Source organism: Danio rerio, chromosome 24 (assembly GCF_052040795.2).
Source record: "Danio rerio strain M-AB ecotype USA chromosome 24, GRCz13ab, whole genome shotgun sequence".
Lineage (NCBI taxonomy): Eukaryota > Metazoa > Chordata > Actinopteri > Cypriniformes > Danionidae > Danio > Danio rerio.
In genome coordinates, this window is record NC_141044.1 from 642,501 (window position 1) to 668,919 (window position 26,419).

General features: G+C 39.0%; 1 protein-coding gene across 2 annotated transcripts in view; it reads left to right on the forward strand.

Annotated features, from left to right (window-relative positions):
* Positions 1–26,419, forward strand: part of hecw1a (HECT, C2 and WW domain containing E3 ubiquitin protein ligase 1a) — a 226,340-nt gene that overhangs the window by 40,336 nt on the left and 159,585 nt on the right. For both annotated transcript variants that reach the window (XM_087309002.1, XM_087309006.1), the window contains exon 4: positions 10,683–10,815. The gene's annotated coding sequence lies outside the window, so the exon portion shown is untranslated. The remainder of the gene's footprint in view (positions 1–10,682; positions 10,816–26,419) is intronic.

A 26,419-nucleotide genomic window follows, 5' to 3' on the forward strand; every position in this document is an offset into this window, starting at 1 on the left:
CCACACAAGCTGTAACATCATTAAACGTTGATATTTGGTTGATTTTAGGTTGGATGTTGGACATTGGCCTGACTTTTGAGTTTTGATTTTCCAAACAATATGCCCAATGTGAATACCACAATAAGTTTGTGTCACATGACCCTCTTCCTATTGAAAAAACCAAAGTTGTATCCAAGATGGCCGACTTTAAAATGGCCACCATGGTCACCACCCATCTTGAAAAGTTTGCCCCCTCACATATACTAATGTGCCACAAACAGGACGTTAATATCACCAACCATTCCCATTTTATTAAGGTGTATCCATATAAATGGCCCACGCTGTACAGTAACCCAGTGAACAAGAACATGCGTTTAAGGTCTGTTTTCTTTAAAAATAACTTGTCTTCACTGACTAGTTGATATTCGATATAAAGTGGGTCTCAGATTGTTCAAGAACCACTGCATTAAATTACATCTCTTCACGCCATGTCTTTAAAATATAAACATTTATTTTACACTTGAACATTTAAATGAATGCTGAAGTCTATTGAACCGATAGTATTTTATTTACATTACAACATCGATGCTGTAAAAGGAACAGTATCAATTTGGAAAGAAATGTCACATTAACTGTTCGCCGGCATGAGGAAAAACACTAGCTGTGCATTTACCCTATTCAAGTCATTTAATGTAGAATGATTCAATAGCACTGCAGTATTCACAGAAAAAATACCGGTCCCACTTTATATTATTTGGCCTTAACTAATATGTACTTACACAGGTATTAATAGTTTGTTAAAATGTACTTATTGTGTAAATACATGTATTTACTGTGTACTTACGCTTGATTAAATACATGTATGTAGTTACATCTGTGATTAACTTTGGTAATTACATTTGTAAATACACTGTTGACCATCCCTTACACCTTAAGCCCCCCTAAACCTACCCACACCACCAAACCTGTCCATAACCCAACCTCTACCCCAACTCAAGAGCACCACAAGTGTTCTCAAATACATTATAAGCACAGTAAGCACATTGTATTTATTTTTTTTTTAAGTACATAGTAGTTAAGGACACTTAATATAAAGTGGGACCAAAACACCATAGTATTTAATATGGGTTTGCAACTTTTTAATCCAATAGACATGAGATTTTACAGCACATGTGTCTGGCAACTCAAACCATCTCCATCTGTGTGTTTATGAGCCAGTTTTAAGTGTTTTATATGAAGAATATCACATTCAGATTTTCTCCACAATGAAAACAATGGAACCTGCCACCTTACCTTATTGAAGGGGTTTGAGAGCCTGAGTGATCCTGAGAGCTATGTTGTTGGGGGCTAATTCTCTTGGTAGGGTCAAAGCAGAAAGGTATTAGGTGACAGGTCAGACTATGTGCAGTTTAAAAACCCTTTATGAGCGCAAAAAAATCAAGGACCGTGAAGTCGCCTGCTATGGATTAGCCTGGGCCCCACCTTGGAGCCAGGCCTGGGGTTGTGGCTTGTATGCCTGGTGCCTGGATTTTATCCCACGGAACCTGGCCAGGCTCAACCTGAAGGAGCGACCTGGGACCATCCTCTTGCAGGCCCACCACCTGCAAGGGGAGCTGAAAGGGGATGGTGCATTGTGGAATAGGTGGTGGTCGAAGCTTAGGACCATGACAACCCAATCGTCAGGCACAGAAACTGACTCTTGGCACCCTGGACGCCCACTTGTGCAAAATGTGTGGGCCCACCCACTAGAGTTGAAGCGGGCCACCCCAGAAGTGAAGACCCGGGGGTTGGTACTAGGGGTACTATGTCTCGAGGCTGGCCTGGGAACACCTAGAGATGCTAGTGGAAGTGTCTGGGGAGAGAAAAGTGTGGGGTTCTGAGAATGAATGAATGAATGAATAAATGAATGAATGAATGAATGAAAAAAAAGGATTCATTACATTTACTAAATGTTTTTAAGGTAAGTGGTTGCAAGCAATTTGTATTGGCTGGATTTAAGCAAACAACTGAAGTTGAACATTACTAAATTTAATTTGTTTGTATAATTTCAGCCCATTATACATTATTTGCAACCACTGCATTGCAACCATTATATTACATTACATTACATTACAAAAAAATTGTAAACCACTGAATGACTTTTGTCAGTGCACAGCAGCTCATCATGTGTCCTCGCTCTTTCCCAGCGTCAAACTACACATATTATCCTACATCATTTTTTTCTTCAATATTTCAATTACGTTGCGTCAATATAGCGCCCTTCAGAATAATGCAGACACGTCTCTAATTGGCGAGGACTCATCAGTTTAGTGTTTACCAGTAATGAAGTGCTCTTGGAAGGCCGGCACACTTATCACTTATTCCATCTTATCTTCATTAAGCCAATCTATCAACAATCAAAGGCATATGTACTTATGAGATGCCAGGAAACTGGTTTTCTCTTCTTTTTGCATGAATTTTCATGAATTTACTAGGGCAGTGACTGATCACAGTAATACACTAATAGAGACTCAAACTCTTTACTAGTGATGGTTAGTTGGTGAGGAAGTTAAATGAGGAGACTAATATATGTTATATAATTGCTGTCGAGTATTGAAGAGCACCTATTGTGAAAACATCAGTTTTATATGGGCTGTGTGTCAGCACTGTGTGAATATCTCCAGCCTATAGTGGTCAACATGAATTAATTGGTTCAATTCTACAATATAGGAAATGCTTTATTGTTGTAACCCACTGTTGAGGTAGTGTTTAGTTAAAAGGCGTTAAATTTCATTTAAATAAATGAACCCAACATAGGGTTTTGTCTATAACTGACCCCAAAATTGGGTTTTGACAGCACAGAAATCTTTAAGAGTATATTTTTTAGTTGAGTTCTTAGATGTATGGATTAAATCTAATTAGATCTGCAATTAAATTACTGTATATATTTCAGCCAAAAGGGTTGGGGTTTGTGATGCAAGATTTGAGTTTAAACAACCCAGCATTTATTAAAGTGAATATTTGATTTTAGTATTTAATAAACAGAAACCTAAAATGAAAGTTTCATCAGATTATTCTGCTTACCCCACTGGCAAACTATCTGGTATCAGTTTATTTTGAATGCATTTTTATTGAATGTAAGTTGCATTGCATCTGCATGCCAACTAACTCTCATTAGATTATCAGTAGACTGTTAGGTTGGGGTTAGGGTTAGTGTAAGTTGACATGTACTTGTAAAGTTTCTTATAGTCAGTTAAATGTCTGATTATGCTACTAATACTCTAATGAGAATTAATTGACCTGTAGTTGCAAACTTTTAGTTAACAAAATGTGCAATAGGGACCATCAGAATAAAGCCTTACTAATTATTTTGCTGATTTTAAGCAAAAGCTCCCTTTATTTTGGTGTATCTTTTCTCAAAACAACAAGATTTTTTGCTTGAACATGCTTCATTTAAGATTTTTTAGATATCTGCACTAGAAACAAAACTAAAAAAATCCAAGTACAATCGCAGTGTAGTGCGAAGTTGTTGTTTTTTCCGGATAGTTAAGGATCTAGGCAGACCACCATATTAATCAGATAGACAGGCCTAAGTTGTTGATGATTACTGGCAGACAGTTTACTGAAACTAATAATGGAGTCAAGAAATCAAACACTATTGGAGTAAAGGTCAAGGTCCCATAATGCAATTTAAAAGCATGCATAATAATAATTAAGGTGGCACGATGGCTCGGTGATGAGCACTGTGGCCTCACAGCAGGAAGGTTTGAGTGCCAGCTGGGTTGCATGTTCTCTCCGTGTTGGTGTGGGTTTCCTCCGGGTGCTTTGGTTTCCCGCACAGTCCAAACACATGCGCTGTAGGGTAAATGATGAACTACATTGGCCGTAGTGTGTGTGTGAATGAGTGTGTGGGTGTTTCCCAGTGTTTGAAGTACATCCGCTGCGTAAAACATATGCTGGAATAGTTGTCGGTTCATTCCCTGATAAATATGGTATTAAGCCGAAAGGAAAAGGAATGAATGAATATGAGTGGATCTCACAATGCACGGAGCTGCTGATGTACGGCTGTTGTGTACAGTGTGGTTCAGCATCCAGACGCAGACTCTGCTCACCTTTATGCTGCGCTGCCGTCTGTTGATTATTCCCCTCATACAATGGCATTAATTAACGGCAGATTTGCTGTTAGTGACACGATGTTGAGGGCAGTTTGTGATTGCGCTGCAGATGCTGTGGTGTTCAGACAGATGGTGTGTCGTGTTGATTATACAGCAGCGTTCACTGATGATCACTGTTGATTCCAGGCGCTCGCAGAAACCTGATTGAGACGTGACACACCATGCAAACCAGAACACCGTGTGGGAATATGCGGGAGCAGGTTTATAATAATGCACCTGTGTGTGTGCGTGTGTGTGTGTGTGTGTGTGTGTGTGTGTGCGCATCTGAATTGTCAGTTGTAATGAATCAACCCATCACCATCGGCTCATGGCTCCATTACACAAGACATGTTTAAAGGTCATCAGCATCCTAAATTTTTGGCTCATTGGTGAGCACTGTCGGTGACGCAATGGGTAGCAAAATCACCTCACAGCAAAAAGGTTGCTGGTTTGAGCCCCGGCTGGGTCATTTGGCATTTCCGAGTGGAGTTTGCATGTCCTCCTCATGTTCGTGTGGGTTTTCTCCAGGTGCTCCAGTCCAAACACATGCAGTACAGGAAAATTGAATAAGCTAGAGTATGTGAGTGTGTGCAAGAGTGTTTGGGTGTTTCCCATTGTTGGGTTGCGGCTGGAAGGGTATCTGCTGCTTAAAAACGTGCTCGATAAGTTGGCGTTTCATTCCGCTGTGTTGGCCCGTGATAAATCAGGGACTAAGCTGAAGGAAAGTGAATGAATGGAGCCGTACAGTGCAGTAAATACTGACGTTACCCTTGTGATTTCTATTTTTTACATGGCCTTCTGCTTCAAATCTCTGTTTTTGAGGAGAATGGGGGGCACATACTTTTGCACGTCATACTTTAAATGCGGATATATTCTTCTCTGATGGTCAAGATCAGCTCCTTCATTTGTCTCCAGGAGATTGCATTGCATTTCCCATCAGAAGTGCTCTTGGATGTTTGTTGTACAGCTTGAGAAAGGAAGGAAGGAAGGGTCAATAACACTGGCCTTTATTTATTTCTTTCAGATATGGTTTCTCTGGCAGCCGCTCTGCCTGTGTTTTTATAATGACCTTTTCCTGGTAAAACAAGGACACTTCAATATCAATTCTGCCACCAACAAACTGCAGATGAAATTATGACACGCACCGGCATGATGAATGGAGCTGTTTACATATTTTCTTTGATTCCGATTTTACAGCCAAGGACACTTTGCTTTCTGCTTTATTTTATTCCCACACCTGTAATGTTTTCTCTCATTTGATGACACAATGAGTGAGTTTTGTCTTTAAAGAGGCTCTTTCATTATAAAGAAGCTTTCTGCACACATTGCATTCACCATCTAGACTTTAATGAGTCTTCATTCTTGCTCTTTGTATCTGTGGATTGTTTCATTAAGTGCATTTTGCACCTTCATACAGAACAATTCATGATTTTGAAGACCAGATTTTTAATTAATTTATAAGCAGCAATGTGGCTCAGTGGTTATCACTGTGCCCTCAAAGCAAGACAGTTACTGGTTTTAGTCCTGTCTGGGTCAGTTGGTGTTTCTGTGTGGAGTTTGCATGTTCTCCCCGCATTGGCGTGGGTTTCTTTTGGGCGCTCCAGTTTCCTCCACAGCCCAAACACATGCGCTATTGGGCAATTGATCAATTAAACTGGCACTAGTGTGTGCGTGTGCGTGTGTGTGCGCGTGTGTGTGTGTGTGTGTGTGTGTGTGTGTGTGTGTGTGTGTGTGTGTGTGTGTGTGTGTGTGTGTGTGTGTGTGTGTGTGTGTGTGTGTGTGTGTTTGTTTATGTGTGTGTGTGTGTGTGTGTGTGTGTGTGTGTGTGTGTGTGTGTGTGTGTGTGTGTGTGTGTTTGTTTATGTGTGTGTGTGTGTGTGTGTGTGGACAGTAGCAGACTCTAAAATTAGGTGCAGATTCCACATGAGGTGGTTATTAATAAGCAAATAATGTAAATATTACAAGCGTAAATATTAGGTTGTAAGCCCGTGTCCTAACACAAGACAAGTAAAACCACATTCTGCACACATTACAAAGTCCTGGATGTTGGGTCCTGGTTGGCCTGCCCGCAGTCCCGACCTGTCTCCAATAGAGAATGTGTGCCAATGAAGACCCTGTACTGTTGCCCACCTTAAGACTTGTTTGCAGACAGAATTACAGCTGAAACACTTCATCACTTGTCCCTAATCATCTTTTAAGTGTTGTGAAAAGGAACGGCAACATTACAGAGGTGTAAAGGCAAGGTCAAAAAGATATAAATAATTATATCTAGCTGTAGAAAACTTTGGTTTACTGATTCAATAGTATTCTGATTTCTAATAATAATAATAATAATTCCTTACATTTATATAGCGCTTTTTTGGGCACTCAAAGCGCTTTACACACAATGGGGGGGATCTCCTCATCCACCACCAGTGTGCAGCATCCGCCTGGATGACGCGACGGCAGCCATTTTGCGCCAGACCGCACACCAGCTGATTGGTGGAGAGGAGACAGCGATGAAGCCAATTGGAATATGGTGATGGTTAGGAGACCATCATAGACAAAGGCCAGTGGGCAGATTTGGCCAGGATGCCAGGGTTAAACCCCTACTCTTTTCGAAGGACATCCTGGGATTTTTAACGACCACAGAGAGTCGGGACCTCGGTTTAACGTCTCATCCAAAAGACGGCGCTCACTGAGCAGTATAGCGTCCCCGTCACTATACTGGGGCATTAGGACCCACACAGACCGCAGGTTGGGCGCCCCCTGCTGGCCTCACTAACACCACTTCCGGCAGCAACCTAGCTTTCCCATGTGGTCTCCCATCCAGGTACTGACCGAGCGCAGCCCTGCTTAGCTTAAGTGGGCAACCATGTGAGAGTTGCAGAGAGCGAGCTCTTAGTTGCTTTACCTTATGTTAATAAATTAATCAGGTTTCACCTAATTTTTGTAAAGTTTACAAAGCTTAATCTTTGTCGTCAGGTTGATAGATGTGAGTTGAGATGACTAGAAATGTTAATTGGATTCAACAAAAGAAATTAAGGCAGCAAGATTTTTTGACAGTGTAGTAATATTTAGGTCTGACGCCCATTATTTTTAAGATTTACTCCTACATCTGCGAGTTATGAGCGGCTTTTATCCTTCAGATGTTCAGTGAATGCAGGCTCAGATCTGGTTCAGAGTGTTTGATGGAGGAGCTCTTGACACCAGAACACTTCATGCTTCATAATCTCATAACATCGTCTGAATAATGAAGGATTTCTGCATCCACGTCTCTGAAGACCCGACTCTGAACTGAGAATCAGCTCTCAAAGATATGTTCCAGCAGCAACATTAATGCAACGCTCACTCACTGTTATCTGCTCTTCAATAAGAATGTTATTCCCATGTTCACACTCATCTCTGTCTGTTAGCAGAGCACTTACATCAAGTCTAATACTGAAACATTTTCATACGTGCGCACTGCCGCGTCAGTATTGTGAATAAAATGGATAATGCTCCCATGTATAATCTAATCTATAATATACTGTAATGATGTTTGTTTGTTTGTTTGTTTGTGTATTTGTTTTTTTGTTTATTGTTTGTTAATTTTTATTTCATCCAAAAAAGCATAAGCCCTGACAAAAAGTCTAATAAGAGCGGACAAGATAAACATCAAAGGTGATCTTAATTTGTAAGCAAAGTCTGTGTGTGTGTGTGTGTGTGTGTGTGTGTGTGTGTGTGTGTGTGTGTGTGCGTGTGCGTGTGTGTGTGTGTGTGTGTGTGTGTGTGTGTGTGTGTGTGTGTGTGTGTGTGTGTGTGTGTGTGTGTGTTTGTGTGCATGTGTGTGTCTGTCTTCATGCTGATCTGTGATGGTTTGTTTAGTGTCTTAATGCTGTTGTTAGCAGGTTTCTCCATCCCCGTCCTGCTGTTATTAAAGCTTCACAGCCGTGCAGTTCAGCACAACACACAGAAGTAAACAGCATTTATACACACACACACACACACATGTTTGTTTTTTTAAAAAGTGGGGACATTACATAGGTTTCCATTCATTTTATACTGTCCAAGCCGTATATTATATTGCCCTCACCCCACCCCTAAACCCAACCATCACAGGAGACTGTGTGCAGCTTTACTCTCTGACTAAACTCATCCTGTAGGATTTATAAGCATTTTGAGAAATGAGGACATCACCAATGTCCCCATATTTCACCTCCTTTTTGTAATACCTGTGTCATACACATGTCATTATACAGATTTATGTCCTGGTATGCGTCCAGATTTGTGTCCACACACACACACACACACCTGCTGACTGGCTTTTCTGACCAAATCTCCACCACGGAGCAGATCAAGCCTCATTCATCATTTCAGCTTCATTCATTCATCTGCAACTCAAAAAAGGCACAATGGCGTCTCCCAGTGCATGAAACTACAACCCCAAATCAGAGACATTTGGCACAATATATTAAACGCAAATAAGAATAGAAAGTAGTGCTTTTTAAATGTACTTTGACTTGTATTTCATTGCAGACGATACAGAAAACATTATTTAATGTGTTCCCTATGCTTTTTTCCCCACAAAATAAACACACATCCCACTTTTGGGTCTTGCAACACATTTTAAAATAAGTTGTATCAGTAAAGCATTTGCTTGTTTGTAATGTTGCCGTTTCTTTTCACAACACTTAAAAGATGTTTAGAGACTAAAGACACTAAATGATGAAGTGTTTCAGCTGTCATTTTGTCCCATTCTTCCTGCAAACAAGTCTTGAGGTGTGCAACAGTGCACAGTCTTCATTGTCACATTTTGCGCTATAGAATGCATCACACATTCTCTGTTGGAGACAGGTCAGGACTGCAGGCAGGCCAATCCAGTAATGTCTCCTCTTCCTCCATAGCAGGACTCTGTATTGTGTGCTGAATGTGGTTTTGAATTGTCTTGTTAAAATATGCATGAGCATCCCTGGAGAAGAAGGCAGCATAATGTGCTCCAAAATCTCTGTGTACTTTTCAGCATTAATAGTGCAGGTTACCTTTGCCAAGAGCATTAACACAAGCTCTGACCATGACAGACCCTGGCTTTTGCTGGTAACAGTCTGAATGATCCTTTTATTCCTCTCGCAAAAAAACAAAACACCTGAAATACTGATTCATCTGACCACAGTGTATGTTTCCACTGTGTGATGGTCCATCCCAGATACCTATGATCCCAGAAAAGTCAACAGTGCTTCTGGACACTGTTAACATAGGGCTTTCATTTGGCACAGTACAAATTTCACTGGCTTTTGTGGATGTAACTACATATTGTGGTACTTGACAAAGGTTTGCCGCAGTAGTGCTGAGCCCATGTGCTGATCTGGCTTATAGAGGAATTAGTATTATTGATGCAGCGCCCCCTGAGGGGTCGGAGGTCACGGTTGTTCAGCTTAGGCTTGCGCTCTTGTCTTTTACGCACTGAAACTCGTCCAGATTCCTTCAATCTTTAATGATGTTCTTCACTGTTAAAGGTGAAATATTCAAATGTCTTCCTCTCTTTCTTTGAGGATCATTGTTTTTGAACATTTCAAACATTTTCTCAGGTATTTGTTGGCAATCTTTGCCACATCTTTGCTCCTAAAGGAGTAGATCACATCAGTCACATCATTATGTTGAAAGTTCAACTCTACAGTTTCACAAATGCCTTTTATTGACAGTTTGACAGCATAGTTTAGTGCAGGGGTGCTCCACCCTGTTCGTGGAGATCTACCTTCCTACAGAGTTTAGCTCCAACCCCGATCAAACACACCTGAACCAATTAATTAGGACCTGAACAGCACTTGATGATTACAAACATGTGTGTTTGATAAGGGTTGCAACTGAAATCTGCAGGAGGGTAGATCTCCAGGAACAGGGTTGAGCACCCCTGGTTTAGTAGTTTGAAATAATATATAAATAATATGTCTGTAAAATAACAGTAAATGTACTGGCAGTTTATTACAGGGTTTAACTAGGACACTGTAGCATAACATACAACACCAACACATTTTTACAACTTCTAAGTTGTTGGAAGAAAGATCAAGGTCCCATTGTGGAATTTATCAGAAATAATTGGATGAAAAATAAAAACTCGATTTACAAAATATGTGACTCTGCTAATTTAGGGATATTTTTTATGGTGTAGCTATTGAGTTGTAACCAAACCAGGCTCATTATGGATATATACCCCTGTATACATTATTTGAGAGCACCAAATATGTCCCAGGGGATATATATATATATATATATATATATATATATATATATATATATATATATATATATATATATATATATTTTCCTGTTTTTTTTTTTTTAAACGAATCCACCTGAGGGCGTGGTGTACGCTTTTACTGATCTCAAATTTCTCTTGCGAGTGGCATTTGTGCCACGTAAAACCACAAGAGGCCGCTGTCAACTGACTGACTGACCAATTGATCCCACCCACCTAAACCCAACCGAAAGTGTTTTTAAAAGCAATCCAGAAAAAGAAAAGCCCTTGCATGATTTGTACCATGTTTTCACATCTTGCCATGTTCTCAGCCTGTTATTCATTTTATTTTTTGCCTTTTGTTTTTGTCTCACCAGCTTTCTGGAACCGTTCTTTCCTGGGCTCGAACCCTGTCGTTCCAGTCAACTCCTTTCTGTGTCTCAAGTCTGTCGACGTATCTGGCAAGCAACTGGGCATACTGGTCACAGCGGTGAAGCCGTCCTTGTGAAGGTAAGTGGTCAGCTGGTAGGATGGAAAGAAACAGAAGCCATGTGCGGCATCAAACCACCCCATAGCGTTCATTTGAAAGACGAAAACGAGACATAAGTAGCTCTGGCTTTTGAAAAGCTCTGGTTTTTGAAAATGACCTTCCATCTAGTGTGTAACACAGCTCTAAGTGAGGTGAAATATCCAGCTAAGGCTTAAATCTAAAAGTGGACCATTTTTAAAACTATTGATTCATCTAAAAAACAAAAACAAAAGTCGACTCATAATGGTAAGAATGAATCATCTTCAAAATGAGTCTTTAGCCGTTTCGGTGTGACATGGCTATGAAACATAAGCCCTGTCAGATTGTTGCGCGCACAATCCTGAGAAAATTTAAACCTGCGGCCCCGCCCACTAACACAACACCAAATACAATCAGATCATGAGTCATGAAGACGCTGTGCTCACCTGGATATGATTGGAAGTGTGAGGGAAATGGTCGATTCATTCGTTTGTTAAAGGAAGGATCAGAAAAGGCTGAGGAGGAGCGCGTGTGAGCGCTACAACCCCCTGGCTGGGGATGTGATGGTTGTAGTTGAGTACAGGTAAGCCCTGAGAACTTCCTAATCTGCAATTGCCTCTCTGAATATCACACTAACTGTACCAAAAAAAAAAAAAAAAAAACCTAATACTACTAATACTTCCCTTCTTAGACTTTACAGACCTGAAACTTGCCTATAGTACTTATTCATTGTTGCTCTTAGTTGTGTAAATTGCTTCCTTGTCCTCATTTGTAAGTCGCTTTGGATAAAAGTGTCTGCCAAATGACTAAATGACTAAATGTAAATGTATATATAACCGTTCACACAAGAGGTGCCACAGCAACGACTGCAAATAGAAATGATTTAAGTTACAGCTGAGAAGGGAAAAAAGCTCCAACATGAAAGATATTTAATGAAATCAGACCTGGCCCATGACACATTTCATTAGTGTAAGTGAAAGTCTGTCTCCTTGTTTTCTCTAGCTTGCACATGATGTATTTAATTGTGTTTTGTTACTTGTAACCGCTTGTACTGTCTCAGGTTAACTCTTTATATTCTCATATCGCGTCTAATGCCACGTTGAATCGTGACGTGTGCTTTGTTTACGGATTTAAATGTGTTTGTGAGCTGGCGTTCCACTGCCGTTTGTCGCTGCTTTGGCCACCGTCAGCTGCTCCTACACACATGCAGCGGTCAAGCTTCAGAATATTCCAGCTTTTGCTGCTGTGTGGATTAATACTGAATGTGTGTCAGAGTTAAGAATAGAGCAATATACTGGTGTTTAACTGCACTGCTTCTGGTGGTAAGGTGTCTGAATAACACTGCTGAGTAAGTTTACTATAAAGCGTGTTACAGGCTGAGATCGGATCCTATACCAATGTTGGCAAACCGGGGGCTTGACAAACCGTGCCTGGCGTTTTACTGTCTCGCGCTGAACGCAGTCGACCAATCACAACAGGCTGTCATCGGTCCAATCAGCGCAGACTATCTTCGCACTAAGTAGGGGTTTGGGAACAAATGAATCACTGAACGATTTATATGGGAGTCGCTGGGATAATTAGGTCAAAATAAATGCAGATTATAAGACCGTGAAAGTGTTTTTTGATCCTGCATGCAGATCAGAATGTTGTTGGAGACCCATAGAACCGAAATATGACCCTTTTTAATGTCTAACGGGGGCTCCTTAATTTGTGCTCTCCAGAAGTGTATACGGGGGTGCGTTTTCACAGTGAGCCAGTGTTGTTTGTAACAGATTATGGAAATAGCGCCACTTGTGGCCATAAAATACACTTTGTATCATCGCACAGAAAATGACCACTGTACTGTTTATATAAAACACATGCACACACACACACACACACACACAGCGAATCCCAAACTAAACCGAAATCTGTGTTATTCCTCAGCAAGAGATGAAGCTCAAGCGCAATCCCTTCATATTTATTTTATTATTTTCCCCCCTATTCTGTTTGTTTGTCCTCTTCTCTCCGTATGAATAATTTATCCTCCTCAAGAGGCGAACAAAAAGCCATCGGTCCCGCGGTGTCAGAAAAACCACCGTCAATTTTCTGCAGCACTGAATCTCAATTAAAAGCAAAATAAAAGCAGAAAGATTGCGCTGGAGTGGACACGTCTCTCAAAATGAAATGAAATAAATAAAACATGCCTTCATTATGGACCCCGTAACGCCGCTCTCTGCAAAAAGTGTGGGTCTCATCTTTTTTTTGTGACCTATTTTCCAGCAAATATCAAGCAAATAATAGATTGTGTGTTTGCTCCGGGGTAAAGTGGGCCACTGCAGCAGACCTGGCTGTATTAATCCTGCTGGTAATAATAAGTAATGAAGTGTCACAGTCTATTATAACCTTCACAATCTCCCGCTGCGAGGCCTGCTACGACTGAGGAATTGTTTGCTGTTGCGATGGCACATCATTATGCTTAATCTGAGCATATCGCACTGGTAAACAAGCAGATTCCGCACAATCACTGCTGAATGATGATGATACTCTGTGGACTTTTTATATTTGTGGTTTTATCTGAATCAACACTACTTGTTTGGTATTCGGTTCACATTAAAAAACATTTTTATTTCTATGGTAAAAAAAAATATATATATATAAATAAAATACCATAAATAAAATACCATAAATAAATAAATAAATCTAAAGTAAATCTAAAAAACTAATAAATGAATAGTAAATAAATAAATTAATTAATAAATTAAATAATTAATTGTAAATTATAAAGTAAATAAATAAATAAATCCAAAGTAAAAAAATTGAAGTAAATAAAAAGTAAATAGTAAATAAATAAAAAGTAAATATTTCCAAAAAAACTAATTAATTAATTAATAAAAAGGTAAGTAGTAAATAATTAAACAATTAATTAATTAAATAATTAATTAAATAACAAAAATGAATAGAAATTAAACAGTAAATAAATAAAAAGTAGATAGTTAATAAATTTAAATAAATAATAAATAAATCAATTAATTAATAAAATTAAATAAAAAGTAAATCGTAAATAAATGAAAAGTAAATCGTAAACAAATTATATTTATATATAAATGCATGCATTCAGATGAATCATTTATAATATTAATAAGTGATTCTTACTGTAATTTTATAGTAAAATAGTATGAGATTTCCTAAGTATTTTAGTTAGATTGTTATGTAATCGATAGGTTTTATGGACAACCTGATTATTGAAAAAAATTAAAAACAAATAAACAATTAATATTAACAATATATTAACAATAAATAAATAAATAAATAAATAAATAAAAGTAAATAAATAGACAAATAATTAAAGTGTAAATAAAAAAATTAAAAAATAAAAGGCAAATAAATAAATATAAAGTAAATAAATAATAAATAAATAAAAAGTAAACATTTTTAAATAAATAAATAAGTAAATGAAAAAATAAAAAGTAAATAATCAAAAAAGTAAATAAATAGATAAAAATAAATAAATTAATTAATAATTAAATTTTTGTTGATTATCGTGAATTATTCTTTTTCTCTTCTTTAAACATAAAGATAAACTAATAATAGTGTAAAGCTATTTAAAAATAAAAGCTAAAACCCACAGCAGTGTATTACTAATTACTTGTATTACTAAGGATAATTAGAAGATTTACTAATTATTACATGTTATTATAATTAACATTTCGTATAGGAGGCCTAATAATTTTGACTTCATCTTTGTGTAAACATATTTGTACAATAATTTAGATACATTTATTCTCTAAATAAAGAACATTATCTTAAAATATTATACAATAATAAGCCAGATTATTTTCTACGCCCTTTTGTTTATTTTCTATGCCTGTTTTGTTGTTTTTGTTTGTTGAGTCTGATCTCACCTCTAATAATTCTGTCCTGCAGTTGAACTTAATGCACTGTACCACACAAAATAAATAAATAAAGAAATCATCTCTTGACTGTTGCATAACGGGCTCCAGTACTATCGAGTTTTGACAATCGAATTGCTATCGATCAGACTCCAGCCTCTCGGCGGGCCAAATTACTGTCACACATCCAAATGTCAAAATCCCTCCTCATTATGTGCAATCCAAAGCTGAAGGCAAGAGAAAGACCGAAATTACACCATTTAATCCTCACAAGTGATTGATTAAATCTCTCTCATGCTATTTTCCACCTTGTCTTTTATAGCTATAGCATGCATCAGTTATAGATAATGCAGATACTAAAATTTGCATGCAAAGATCAGACTTTTAATAACGTCTGCATGTGAAATGACATTGATCACGAGCGTTTGAGCTATAAGGGTAAACAGCCCACTTCATTAGCAAATCTACATCTCTCCCGTTCCATATCCAATCATTACGCTAATGATTTTCTCTTTCACTTTGTTTCTTTTCCTCTGTGCGCTCCTCACAGTAATTTCTCTGATATGTGTTGGATTCATTTCTCTGCTGTAATGTTCTGGATGACTCGAACGCTTCGTTTATAGGCGCTTCTCTGTCCTCCACCGTTTTCAAGCACTTTCTATGCACTTGTGTGTCCCAATGCTTGCTTTTAAAGCATCAGAGCAACAAAAACTCAATATCTTTTGTGTCAGATTGTGTGTGTGTGTGTGTGTGTTAGATTAGTTATTATTCCAATGATGAAGGAGGAGGTGTAGAAGATGAACACAAAGACTCTTGATGAGCTCTGGGATCCTGCTGAAGGCTTTCTTCTTCATTCCAGATGACTTTATTAATCAGTGATGTGAGTCATGTCAGAGATGTATGGATGCAGTCCTCCAAGCTCATGATGGAGTCAGACACAATCTTCATTCTGTCTCCACTGCAGCAGGACTTTATATTCTATACTGGACATTATTTCTGTTCAGTGATGAGACTTTAGTCTGAGCAGAGTCAGACCGCACTGTCCTCATCACATCAGTCAACATCAAGACATGATCAGATTTATTGAGCTCAAATCAGCAACATCTAGAGGCCTTCACCTTTCACAGACACACTTCTGACACCAAATGCAGCAGAAGGCTTGAAGCAGTAATCCTTGTTTTGCTTAAACTACAATCCATATCTAATAAGTGTGCAGGTCTTCTGTCCCGTTCGCGTTGTAATTTACATTCAGAGTGATGAGATCAATGCAAACATTTCCTTCACACACAGATCCTGCTAGTCACGCTTCATCTGCTCGCAGAACTCAAGCGCTCTCTGAATCCCACAACAACACACACACACACACACTTTCTGCCATGTTACATCTGACAAAGACAACACTGTGTTTTCAGCATTGTCTAACAGAGAAGTTTGTAGACGTTTATAAGCCATTATCAGTGCGGCTAATGAACGCCGCTAGACAGAAAGACAGCCAGGAAATATTAGCCTGCTGCTCTTGGCTCTCTGAAGGACTGAAAATACAGTCTAAAGGGCCAAATTTATCGATCCTCTTTCCCTCCCTCTGCTTTAAAACGAATCGTCGGAGGCTTCGGCAATTAACTAAAAGCTGCAAAAGAGCTACGCCATTCATTTGTGTCTGTTTTATCCCCATTACATCATGTGGAGATTCCAGAAAGTTCCCTCTACGCCATTATTCATCACAGAGAACACATGCTTACCAAATGATTCATGCTAATAATATTATAGACAAACCGCTCCACGCTGAGAGAAAAGATGAGTGTGTTTTCTGAAGCCAAACAGCGTTCAAAAAGAGCTTCTGCCAAATTTAGAGCAAATGGAAATGTGTTTGTGATCACATAAATCATTGAAACAGATTAAATTTACAGCCGTTTATGGATTACTTATTTATCATTCATGCTAAAGCAGAAAACATGAGATCAAAATGACGGAATATTTCAGTTTAGCTTTCTTCAGAATGCTGCTTATTCCCTCATATTGTCTATTTCTGGTCATTTATGGTGATCATATTTAGAATTATCTGCATTATTTCTGGATAACTGCACAGTGCAATAGTTTATTTTCTAATTTATGTTACCTAATTAAAAAATAGTTGCTAATTTGCTCTAAAAAATGCTGAAAGTTTTCAACTCAGCTTAAGATTACACTCCACTTTAAGCTTAATAATGAATTGAGGTTAATGAGATTTATTTATTTATTCATTAATTTACTTATTTATTTATTTATTTAATTATATTGTAAGACATTTGGACCTTTTTTGCATCATTTTATAAGGCGTAATTAGGTTGTGGCTACTGCAGTACTTGTGTACTTCAGTTGCCACACCCCAAACTTGCCTTCTACAGTAGCCACACCCTAAACCACGCCCACTTCAGTAGCCACACCCCAAACCCTGCTTCTAAAGTAGGCTGCCGAAGCTGAGTTTGGGGTGTGATTACTGCAGTAGGTGTGGTTCAGGGTGTGGCTGCTGAAGAAGTCGAGTTTAGGGCGTGGCCACTGCAGTAGGTGTGGCTTATGCAGTAGGTGTTGTTTAGGGTGTGGCTACTCTAGACATAGAGTTTGGGATGTGACTACTGCAGTGGGTGTTTTTTTAAGGTGTGGCTACTATAGAAGCTGATTCTAGGGCGTGGCCAATGCAGTAGGTGTGGCTTATGCAGTAGGTATTTTTTTAGGGTGTGGCTACTATAGAAGCTGATTCTAGGGCGTGGCCAATGTAGTAGGTGTGGCTTATGCAGTAGGTGTTTTTTTTTTAAGGTGTGGCTACTATAGAAGCTGATTCTAGGGCGTGGCCAATGCAGTAGGTGTGGCTTATGCAGTAGGTGTTTTTTAGGGTGTGGCTACTGTTGAAGCTGATTCTAGGGCGTGCCCACTGCAGTAGGTGTGGCTTATGCAGTAGGTGTTTTTTTAGACTGTGGCTACTGTAGAAGCTGATTCTAGGGTGTGGCCAATGCAGTAGGTGTGGCTTATGCAGTAGGTGTTGCTTAGGGTGTGGCTACTGTAAAAGCTGAGTTGGTGGTGTGGCTACTGCAGTAAACGTGATTTGTGGTGTTTGCTTTGGTGCATGGCCACTGAGGAGTCCTAAGAAATAATAATTAAGGAATAACGACAAGATTCAAGTTTTGTGGATTATACATTGCAAAAAAAAAAAAAAAACTACAGCTCTAAATGTCAAGTGTGCTATAGCTCAAAAATTATCCTTCACAATTCTAGCTGTTTCACAATTTAGCCTACCCAATTCACCTGTACCGCATGTGTTTGGACTGTGGGGGAAACTGGAGCATGCGAACGCAGGGAGAACATGCAAACTCCACACAGAAACGCCAACTAAGCCGAGGCTCGAACCAGCGACCTTCTTGCTGTGAGGCAACAGCACTACCTACTGCGCCACTGCTTCAAACAAACTAATTAAATGTAGTAATGCTCAACTTCATTTGTTTGTTTAAATCCAGCCCATATCAATTGCAGCCACACACCTTAAACAAATGCAGTAAATCCAGCGTATTCATTTTTGTTTTAGTGTGTTGCAGACATCAGGCTTTTCCATAGTCGTCCCCTAATGAGCGCTCTACACTCTAAAACCTCAGACAAGGTGCCAAAGCCTCCTAATCCCCCCCTCATCTCTCCTGACCGAGATCAATATGTATGAGAGAAGTCTGATGCAAATGACTGACCTGGTCAGATCCCAAAACCCGCTACGCATTTTCAATCAACCAAACTCTTTTTCTTTGCCATCAAGGAGAAACATCACATCTCATTTACTCTCTTCATCTAACATCCTGTCGGCCATGCAGACCACGTCACCTTATAAGAAGACACTTGTTTTTGTGACACAAAACACCTAAACGGGGCTCGGCGTGTGTTGTGCACTGTAACGATCCCTCATTAGTGTGCTGCCTTTACGCAAGTGAGAGCTTCCCTGCGCTCAGATGTCAGACGAATGATGATTCTCTAATAATTTACTGTCTGACAATCGTAACGCGGCGCCTCGTTCCTCCTGAAGCAGAACAATTCCCTCTGACACGCATTAGAGCGAGCGTTTCTCCATGTTGATCTCGGAGAGCGCCTCCACTAGACACTGATTGTGGATAATAAGTCCTCGATTGACTGCGGTGTTGTGAGGGTGGTTTTTGGAGTCAGGTGAAATAGCCACGCTATTGTTTTCTTTCTAATATACTTGGCGATCTGTTGCACACAATAAACTAATGACTCATTTCTGTGTTTTGGGGTGTATTTTCAGTGGTGAACTGCATTATGGGATGTTGATCTCTGCTCTGTCAACATCTGATGTTCATTCATTCATTCATTTTCTTGTCGGCTTAGTCCCTTTATTAATCTGGGGTCGCCACAGCGGAATGAACCGCCAACTTATCCAACAAGTTTTTACGCAGCGGATGCCCTTCCAACTGCAACCCAACTCTGGGAAACATTCACACACACGCTCATACACTACGGACAATTTAGCCAACCCAATTCACCTGTACCACATGTGTTTGGACTGTGGGGGAAACCAGAGCACCCGGAGGAAATCCACGCAAACGCGGGGAGAACATGCAAACTCCACATAGAAATGTCAACTGAGCCGAGGTTTGAACCTGCGACATTCTTGCTGTGAGGCGACAGCACTACCTACTGCACCACTGCCTCGCCAACATCTGATGTTGAAAATTCAACTCTACAGTTCCACAAAGTGACTTTTAGTGACATTTTAGTTGTTTGAAATACTATAATGATTAATATCAAGAGAAATAAGTGTGTAAGATAGCAGAGAATGTGCTGCAGCTTATTACAAGGTTTCTGTAATGTAATCATGCGATTCATAATGCACTTCAAAAGCAGAAATAAATGAGGAAAAATATATCATGAAAACATGAATCACAAAATAGGAAACTGCTAATTCAAGGATATATTTGACAGTGTGCACAGGCCAATGTGTTAAACACACTCATAAATAAAAGTACACTGTAAAAAATCCTACTTATATTATGTTGAACTGACTTAACACAGCCACCCGCTTTGAGTGTTATCAGTGCATTGAACAAGACACTGCTCGCTGCAGAGCCACATGGGCTCTAATGAGGGGGAGCTTGAGCTCCAGCTCCTCCTCCTATAAGCTGTTTTAATGCGTACACCCACCCCACCCCTAACCCCAGCCCCAGTGACATCACTTGTAGAAGTGCAAGGAAGGAGGAGCTGGAGCTCAGCTCTGCCCAAGTGGCTCTGCAGTGAGTACCACTTGGATTGAATAGGCATTATCAGCTGATAGATATGGGCTAGTAGGGGCCTACTGTTAGGGCCTACTCACACTATGCCATCCGTACCGTGCCCAGGCCCGTTTCCTGGATCGTTTGAGAAGTGTGAGTGCGCTGAATCGGGCTCAGGCATGGTTCACTTGGCTGGCCCTGGCCCGGTTGGAAGAGGTGGGCCTGAGCGCGGTTCACTTGGGCTTTGGCACGGTACGCTTGTAGTGTGAGTGCAAAACACGCCAAAGCCCAAAACTGAAAGCGAGACGTGACTTTTAAGGGACTGTTTTATATGATTTATTCAACCCGGGCTCATTGTGGAAACGTAGCCCCGCTGACGTTTCTGCGGACCGTGAGATACGTCCCGGGAGGTACGTATTCGAGCGGGTTTTTTTTTCGCAGATCCGCAAGAGGCCGCTGTGCGCGCTTTTTCGCGTCTCGGGCCCCTTTCGGGAGCGCGCGCCATTCGCACCCGAGCCGCCCTCCTCTTCCTCCTCCTCCTCCTCCTTTTTGCAACAGCCCTCGTCTTCGATTTCGACCGCGTTTTCGGATCCCGCCACGTTCTCGCCCTTATTTTTCGGATTCTGTTTTTCATCTTACCTGATTTCTGGAAACGCTGTTCCTCGGACTCGATCCCGGTCGTCGTCCCCGTGGCCGGCTCCTCCTCCTCCGGGGCCTCCGCTCCGCCGACGTAACACGTTGAGCTAAGCGGACAAACTGGTTGCATCGGGAAAGCCCTCAACTCGGAGGCGAGCCGTCGTTCGGCGAGCGCAAAGAGGAGGAGCGGAGCGGCGCCACACCGCCACGCACCGTTCGCTCGAAAAAAACTAAACGATGCCGTACGTACCTCTGGCCACGTAAATCGTGGTCTCCAGAAACGTTCACGGGGCTACGTTTCCAGAATGAGCTTGGGTTGAATTTATTAATCATTCTTACTGTTCAATGAACGCAAACCCCTCACTGCACGACAGCTGCACCTTCTCATTCCTGCAGCACGACGGCTTTGCGATTGTTTATGAACGCCAAAAGTGGCGGATCTGTTCGGCGAAATATCTGACTGCATGTCACCGCATCCCTAAGGACTGTTTGGCGAAATATTTGACTGCATGTCACTGCAAATCAAACCACTGACATGATATAACTAGACAAATCTCCACTGTGCTGAGCGAGAGCGCTCACTGAAGCGCAGCAGCGATGTTTTAAGCTTGCCCAGGCCCGATTGTAGTGCGAGTACGGGCTGTTGGGGGAGACGGGAGGGGGGACAAGCGTTATTTGGCCCGGTTCGAGGCAACTGTACATAGTGTGAGTACGGCCTTAGACTTAGTGGGCTGTTATCATCCATTCACATGGGTAATCAGCTATACTAATAGAGAAGACTCTAGATCCAGACGGTTGGGTTTCGGGTTGGGGTAGGGGCAGATGTTAATAAAATACTATTAATAGGAAATTTAATAATATAAATAATTCTTGTTGATTTCCAGCTGAAGCCGTATGTGATCTATAGCTGATTAACCATGTGAATGGATGATAATAGCCTTCTGAGGGCCCGTTTACACCAATACGTTTTCGTTTTAAAAGGCATTAGTTTTGTTACAGTTATGCCATCCGTCCACACTTCGCCCGGAGCGTTTTGGAAACGCTTGAGAGGCCGTTTTCATTTTAAAAAACACTGCTGCTCCGTGTTAGTGTGGATAGGGGAAAACAGAGGCAGACTGGGGCTTTTCCCTCAATATTAAGTGGCCTACACACAGCTCAGTCCTACATCCTCTCCTTATATGTTTAGACTTCACAAGTTTGATAAATCAGGTAAATCTTCAAAGGGATCAGTGTGCTCTATAACCTCATTTACATCACCCTGACTACGTTGTTTCAATAACAGTTAACAACAATAAAAAAAGTTCTTAAAAAAAGCATGTAAAACACACCTCGGGCCTTAATGTGTTTATGCACATGTACAGGTAAAGCTGATTCTCTTGCTATACATCTCATGACCATTTTTGTGTTTATAATATTCATTTCAGGGTTTTATTATAAACTTCAGTGCATTAGCTTCAGTTGTGTGTGTGTATGTTTTAGCTTCAGTTGCCCGTGTGTGTGTGTGTGTGTGTGTGTGTGTGTGTGTGTGTGTGTGTGTGTGTGTGTGTGTGTGTGTGTGTGTGTGTGTGTGTGTGTGTGTGCTTCAAATTTAATGGGACACGTGTTGTTTTGTTGACTTTCCTTTGACTCATGCAAATAAAGTGTTTTTCAGCTTTCAGACTGCATATGCTGCCAGTTCTGCGCTGCCATTTCTTTCCCTTTGCTTTTTAATTATAGTTGTGTGTTTTGCTGACTGGGATTTACAGTGTTTATATTTGCTTGCTCCAGAACTGCATTAGTTACTCATCAAAACTCTGAAATGTTTAGATGCTGTTGTGATTATACTGACTGGCCGGAAAACACAAATATGCTTCAGGATATAATATAATAAATATAATTACTATAATTAATATAATTAATATAATATAATAAAATTTTATATAATAAATATAATATAATAATATAAATATAATATAATATAATATAATTAATATAATGTAATATAATATAATATAATATAATATAATAAATATAATATAATATAATATAATATAATATAATATAATATAATATAATTAATATAATAAAATAAATATAATATAATATAATGTAATATAAAATAATATAATATAATATAATACAATTTAATATAATATAATAATATAATACAATACATTATAATATAATATAATATAAGAAATATAATATAATTAATATAATATAATAAATATATAATATAATATAATAAATATAATATAATTAATATAATATAATAAATATATAATATAATATAATTAATATAATATAATACAATTTAATATAATATAATAATATAATACAATATAATATAAAATAATATAATATAATATAATATAATATAATATAATATAATACAATTTAATATAATATAATATAATGTAAGAAAATATAATTTAATATAATACAATTTAATATAATATAATATAATATAATACAATTTAATATAATATAATATAATATAATGTAATAAAATATAATTTAATATAATACAATATAATGCAATATAATATAATATAATATAATATAATATAATATAATATAATATAATATAATATAATATAATATAATATAATATAATATAATATATGATCAATAATAATAATAAGGAGTGTTGTTTATTATTTATAGAAAATGTTCAATGTTTCTCTGACGGTAAAATGGACACAAATGTGTTTTGAGTGCTTCACAAATACATCACTCCTGATCGCACCTCAAAAATAATCAAACCTCATGTTTTCAGAAGGTTAATGAAGGATGCTCCAGAATAATGCAGTCTTGTTCTCGCCGTTTAGTGATCTGCTATCTGCTGATATCATGAAATGCCCATGTCGTCCCACGGTATGCTAATTTGCATTACGACTGTGATTAATCAGGTGTAATCAGCGCAGGTACAGAGACAGCAGATCTGCGGTAATAAAGCTCTTTCCTCAGGGTTTGCTTCCCTTGATAAACAGAACACACATGCAGAAATCAGCCTGAGGAGGCCTTATGAGTGGGGTTGTGTATCATGTTCGATTACGCTTATCGAGTCTGATTCTTATTGATTCATTGCCCACTCACGATACTATAAAATATACCTGTCATGTGTGCATAATAAGTATCCTGCACACAGCATAGGTATACATATCATATCTGCACAGCATCTGTTCTGCGTGCACATGACATAGATGTACATATCTCATCTGCACAACATACGAATTGCCTGTGCAAGACATACGCACAACATACATTTCGCGTTTGCATGACATAGTAACATGTGCACATGGCATAGACATACATATCTCATACGCACGACATACGTGTCGTGTGCACGACATAAACATACATATTGCTTGCACATGACATACATGTGCATGACATTAAATACATATTGCATCTGCAGTGAGTAAATAATGACAGAATTTCCATTTATCGGGTGAACTTTCCCTTTAATTCTTAACATAAGCATAGTTTTTTTTGAGGAAGCTGTATATTCTCCATCAGCTTATAATAATGCTGCCTGCCAATTTCTGTATCAAACCCCTCTTATAATGTGAGCGAGACAAATGTGTGTGTGTGTCTGGAGAGAATTCATTATTCAGGGAAGCCCTCACAGATTTACTCCAGCTGAAGTTTGACGGATCGACGCGAAGCTTCTCACATTTCTCCGGCTTTTCCTGATTCTCATTCTTCACATAAACTGTAATTAGGACAAACCCGTCATTCTGAACGTGACGTTTGAAAAACAATTATAAAGAGTCTCTCACCGGCCGTGTGCTTGTTTTAATGTTTGGTTAATTTTAATTTAATTGCCCCAGAAATTACAGAAACTGTCTTTTTAATTGCCCAAACCAAAGATTAAAGCACATAATCAGGTTTCCATTTTAAAAACAACAATTAAAAGTAGATGGTAAAATCCTGAATTCAGTGCTCCATCACTTTCACAGATAATAAGAGAAGCATTATGCTGCTAATAACATAGCAACAAGCATAACATACACTCCGCCGGCCACTTTATTAGGTACACCTTACTAGTACCGGGTTGAACCCCTTTTGCCTTCAGAACTGCTTTAATCCTTCATGGCGGAGATTCAACAAGCTACTGGAAATATTCCTCAGAGATTTTGCTCCATATTGTCATGATAGCATCACACAGTTGCTGCAGATTTGTCGGCTGCACATCCATGATGCCAATCTCCCGTTCCACCACATCCCAAAGCTGCTCTGTTGGATTAAGCTCTGGTGACTGTGGAGGCCATTTGAGTACAGTGAACTCATCGTCATGTTCAAGAAACCAGTCTGAGATGATTGAGCTTTATGACATGCTGCGTTATCCTGCTGGAAGTAGCCATCAGAAGATGAAGACACTGTGCTCATAAAGGGATGGACATGGTCAGCAGCAATACTGAAAACCTCAGGAGATCAGCAGTTTCTGAAATACCCAAGTCACTTAAATCCCCTTTCTTCCCTATTCTGATGCTCGCTTTGAACTGCAGCAGATCGTCTTGACCATGTCTACATGCCTGAATGCATTAAGCTGCTGCCATGTGATTGGCTGATTATTAATTTGTGGAGATAAAATTATTTTAAATAATATTTGGTGGCGATACAACTAATTAAAAGTCTGGAATATTTATAAAATCACCTTTAAAGTTGCCAAAATGAAGCTCTTGGCTGTGTATATTACTAATAAATATTTCTTAATGGTTACAAATGTACAAATGTTAGTGTTAGCATAACAGCAGCTTCCTCAAGCCAACATGCTCAAAGATTAAACTGCACAAGTGTGTTTGGATGTCAAATAATGCCTCATAAAGACAACAAAAACTGAAAGTATATTCATAAATAAAAGGTAAATGTGATGATAACTGACTGAAGTGACTTAACCTGGATTCAGAGCGTTGCCTGCTGTGCTTTAGTGGACTCACGCGGTGTCGAGTGTTTTTCTCTTGTCTTGATTCTGGATCATCACTTGCTGATTAGGTCTGCAGACACTGTTTCCCATTCAGAAGCACAATCAGGCGGATCTACAATCCTATTCCTGCATTTATCAGTCCAGTGACGCTCAAGTGAACTCGGATGCACAGAGACTTTTATTTTGAATCAGCCAGTCTGGCCCTTTCTGGTGAACTTTTATGCCATTATAAGTTTGCAGCATGTAAATCAACACCACTTTTATTCTGGAAATAGGCTCATTTTACACTCTGCTAGAGTTCAACAGTTGCGTTTTACCATTTGTGAATCCGTTCAGCTCATCTCCAGGTCTGGCGGGAGCACTTTTAGCTTGGCTTAGCTTAGTTTAGCAGAGATCGTTGAATCAGATTAGACAATTAGCATCTCTCTCAAAGATGACCAAAGAGTTTAATACATTTTTCTATTTAAAGCTTGGCTCTTCTGTAGCTACATTGTGTACTAAGACTGATGGAAAATGAAAAGTTGTTATTTTTCTAGGCTGATAAATAGGATATATACTCTTTTTCAGGTGTAATGATCCATCCATCCATCTCTCCCGGCTTTAAGCATCCCAGATCTATTCCATGCCACGATAAATTATGAATTTTCCTTATTAAGTGTTCTCAGTATAGGTCATATAGACAATAGTCAAACGTCTGCAAGCTTTAAAAGTTTGTGTTAAGTGTCCATATATAAGTGAAAGTATCTGTGTGTGAGATATTAGCTGTTGAATAATGAGACTCATTAAATTGCAGATCTTTTAAAGTCAAGCGAGCCGTCTTGACACCAGCTGTTCGGTGGGCGACTCTGAACACACCACAATAAATAGTTTCTTTGCAAAACATTATAATTTACAATAATTATAAAGTGCATGTTTTGTCTTTAACTAGTTTCACAGAGCTAAATCA